This window comes from Phoenix dactylifera, unplaced genomic scaffold (assembly GCF_009389715.1).
Source record: "Phoenix dactylifera cultivar Barhee BC4 unplaced genomic scaffold, palm_55x_up_171113_PBpolish2nd_filt_p 000670F, whole genome shotgun sequence".
In the NCBI taxonomy this organism is placed as follows: Eukaryota; Viridiplantae; Streptophyta; class Magnoliopsida; order Arecales; family Arecaceae; genus Phoenix; species Phoenix dactylifera.
In genome coordinates, this window is record NW_024068057.1 from 176,914 (window position 1) to 181,450 (window position 4,537).

A 4,537-nucleotide genomic window follows, 5' to 3' on the forward strand; every position below is an offset into this window, starting at 1 on the left:
CGGCAGGCTCACCCTCCACTCGGCGGCCAGACCCATCACGCAGTGAGTGGATCATACTCCGCTGACGCCGAATAACAGTCGTCCGATGAAAAAATCTGGTGTTGCGGTCACCCTCATTAACCCATTGGACTCGAGACTTCTGTCGCCAGAAAGTCTCATGCTGCCGTAGCAGTGAGTGGTGCGTCGCAAGAAGCCCCCGGAGATGAGTCATGTCGTTCTCCGGGAGAGCACCCCGTAGGTCTTCACTCCTCTGTAGTGCCGTAATCTCCTCCTCCACCCCCTCCAATCTCCGGAAGATATTGCCCACTACCTCGCGATTCCAACGGCGAAGCCGCCGTTTGGTCAGCTCGAGTTTGCGTGAGACTCGCCGCATCGCATCCCCCCGCACCGGAACACGCCACGCATCACGAACTATGTCCCAGGACTGGGGGTACGAAAGCCAAATCTTCTCGAAGCGAAAAGGACTATGGTGATCCGATACCGATGAGGTCGAAATCAGCAAGGGGCAGTGATCTGATGCAATCCGGGGTAAGTGGCTAACTCGACAGGTTGGGAAGCGAAGGATCCAGTCCGAGGAAGCAAAAGCCCTATCTAGCCGCTCCCAGACCCTAGCACCGCCAGGTTGATTGTTGCACCAGGTGAACCGCGGTCCCGAAAAACCTAAGTCCACCAAGCCATTTAGCTGCACAAAGTCGCGAAACTCCCTCCTGTCAATCCTATCAGTGAAGGCGCACCACCCCTTTTTTCATCCGCACTTTGGATACAATTAAAATCACCAACCGCCACCGTTGGGATACCCTGGGCTAGCAGGTTGGTAATCTCTCGCCAGAGGGTTCTCCTGACCCTGTAATCCGTGCTCGCATACACACCACACAACACCCAAGGGTCTGCCTCAGGTTCCGATACAACCATCACTACCTGTTGAGAACAGTTGTGGAAGACATCAATCCTCGCCACCCCCCGTCTCCACAGGATCAAGAGGCCACCAGACAGCCCCTGGGACTCGACTGCGTAGGTCTCCCAGTCCCTCCCCAGGCGTCGCCTCAGTCGACCAAGCCCATCACCAGACAAACGTGTCTCGCAGAGATAACAAATCTCAGGGCAGTGGAGCTGTACTAGCCGTTTAAAGGAGGACATGAAGGCCGGCTTGGCCGCCCCCCTGCAATTCCAGGCTAGAATCCTCATGGATCAACAACTGCTCGATCGGCCTCAGGTACCTCCTCCCCCTGGGCCTCGGGAGCTATCTCAAGCTGACGGCCTAAATCCCCCAGCTGCTCAGCCTCACCAGATACCTCGCACATGACTGCCGCCCTGATGAGTCGCACGACAGCTGGGTGGACCCCCTCTGCCGTAGGTAAACCCGTAGGGCAGTCACCACAGGCATCTGCATCCGGGAGAACCCTCATGTGGCGCCTCTCCGAGCGGCACCCCTGTCGCCTCATCTCGTGGCGTCAGAGGCTCTACCAGACCTAACTCCAGTGGCATCCCTGGGCTAGCCACGTGCTGCTCGCCCAGAGCTTGGGACAGGGGTGCCAAAACGGTAGACACCATCAGGCCCTCTCCCAGGGCCCTCAAGTGAGTCCCAGGGGTCCCGCCCAGAAGAGGTCTGACCCCCAAGCAGGTGGGTCCCCTGCGCTGAGACAGGTCCCCTACCGGAGACCGATACTGAAAAGGGCCAGCTGGCTCCTCGAGATCCAAGGTCAGATCATCCTGGATCTGCGAGTCCAGAGGGTCCTGCGAAGCCCCAATCCTCAAACTCACAGCTGACTGGGCTCGTGGGCCACCCGCTGATGATCCAGTAGGGTCCCCCCCTGATAGAGCCCGCGGGCCCCGTCCCTGTAGCAGGGGCCGTGTACCAGGCCGACAGACCCCGCGTAGCCCACGGAGAGCCCGCGAGAGAGTGCTGGAGGCAGGCACAGCCCGTGCGCCCAGCTGGGCCCGCGCTCTCCCCGCCCGCCGCGAAGCCAAAGGCCCCCGCCTGCTACCCGCGCGCGATCCGCCAACAGCTCGAAGCATGCCATCGACGCGTGGAACGCCACCATCGGCGCGGGGCGCGCCACCATCGGCGCGGGGCGCGCCATCGGCGCGGGGCGCGCCATCGGCGCGGGACACGCCATGGGCCCCGCGCCGGGCTCTAAAAGCCCGGGCTCGGCGGCCCAGCCTAGTCGAATGGGCCAGCGTGCCTGGGCCCCTTGGCGAACCAGGGCCCGCCGGGGCCCTGGCCCGCTTTGCGCAGGCCCGACTCGGCTCACTAGGCCCAGCGACGACCAGGGCCGAGTCGCCCACTCGGTCGACCTCGTCGAGGTCATCGACCGAGTCGACCCAGAGTGGAATCGTCGGGATATCCCGGTGCGAGCCCACCCCCCACCCACCGGCGATCGTCGCCTGGCGACTTTCGTCGGCTTTTGCCAGCCTTCGGTGTCCACAGGGGACACCGGTAGGGCAACTGGCAATGGCAGTCGGGCGGCGGGCAGCTCAGGCCGCGGGTCAGACACAGACATCTCTGGTCTGCTTACCGGAGAAGGCGACCGGGGCGGGGCAGATCCAGGCACGGGTTGAGTCCCCTTCGGCCGTGGTGGTCGTGGCTCTCGCGGCGGAGGCCTCCGCCGCGTCGCCACCATCCAGGGGCCGAACACTAGCCCTGGGTTCTCCTCCCCTACACCGGGGGGCGTCGAAGCCGACCCGCCACCAGGGTCCACCGCCACAGGTGGCGGATCCTCCACCCCCCCAGAAGCCGTCGGGAATCGGCAGGCCGCCTCCAGGTGGCCCATCCGCCCGCACCGGGAGCAGAGGAGAGGTATATTCTCGAAGACGAAGGGCTGCCACCGCACCTTCGTCTTCCCCTGGATCCGGATTCCAGGTTTTAGGGGCGTGGATGCATCGACTGCAACCTTCACCCGGGCGAACGCCATCGCCCGCCGCTGCTCGGTGACAGCATCCACGGCGATCGGACGGCCGGCCCTGCTTGCTATGTCTAGGATGGTCGCCGGTGTCCAGTATTCCGGTGGCAGGCGGGGAAGACGAAGCCACACCTCCACCGGCAACACCGCCTCCTCCCCTGGCTCGAAATCAGGGACCCAGGGTGTCATAGCAAGGAGTTGCCCCCCCACTACCCAGGGTCCCAAATTTAGAGCTCGCTCTCGGTCCGCCGATGATCGGAACCGTAGAGCCAGGTAGCCGTCCGCAAGAGGGACGGCCACCACATCCTGGAGCTTGGCCCGGGTAGCCACATCCTTGGCTACCCACTCGGCCGGAACTCGGCGTCCCAGGCTGCGTACCACGACAGCCCTGCCTTCCCAGTCCAAGCGAGCCGCTGCAATGGGTTCCTCCCGGAGCGTCACGATCTCCGGGAAGCGGCGGCTCAGCCGCTCAATCTCCGCGGCCGTGGGCCACTGAGTCACCCACGGCCCCGGCCTCGACCAGGCACCAGGGTGCTCCCCCCGACCGCCTTCGGATACACCACCAGAAGTTTGGGGCTTACCTGAGCCTCTCGCCGAGCCGCTCGCTTCCGTCCCCGCCGGCGCCTTCCCCTTCCCCTTCCGATCCATGAGGGGCGTGCTACGAAGTCCGCCTGCAAGAGAGAGGAGGAGTTAGCTGGAAAAGAAAACCGAGGCGAACGCCTGCAAGAGGAGGAGTCCGCCTGCAAGAGGAGGAGTCCGCCTGCAAAGCCGAGGCGAACGCCAGGGTCCGCGCGCGAGGAGGCCGAAGTCGAGGGCCCGCGGAAGCCGCCTGCGAGGACGGATGACGAGGCCACCCCCTCCCCCTCCGGGTTGTCGGACTGGACCGGTGATGACCGCCGGAGGAAAACGCCGGCGTAGTAAACCCAAGGCGAACGCCGGGGTCCGCCTGCGAGGAGGCCGAAATCGAGGGCCCGCGGGACGAGGCCACCCCCTCCCCCTCCGGGTTGTCGGACTGGACCGGTGATGACCGCCGGAGGAAAACGCCGGCGTAGTAAAACCCGAGGCGAACGCCGGGGTCCGCCTGCGAGGAGGCCGAAATCGAGGGCCCGCGGGAGCCGCCTGCGAGGACGGAAAACGAGGCCACCCCCTCCCCCTCCGGGTTGTCGGACTGGACCGGTGATGACCGCCGGAGGAAAGCGCCGGCGTAGTAGCCGTTAAACACCTCTGAGGTACGGCGTAACTAGCCGTTCACTTCCCCAGAGTTTCTCTCACTAGCCGTTTGTCCTTCCTTTCTCTTTCATTTTTTTATGCTCATTACGGTCCTTTCGGAAAAAAAAAATTACACCTATACTTTGATTTTGTCGTTCTTGTATTCTCCCTTTTTTTTTTTTTTTTTTTTTTTTTTTATCCTATGGCTGCACGCATATCGGTTGTGCGCGAGTCGTCGTTGTACAATTTTGAAAAAAAAATTTTGCAACACAAATGCAGGTGTTACAGGTTGCATATTAAGTTCCATGTGGGATCGATCTCTTCCGTTCATTTCATCGCAAACTGTAGAGCCTCGAGCGTCTATTCTACGCAGGCGTATATCCTACCTCCTACGCAAGGAGGCCGTCTACACCTATAAAGAGGGCGGT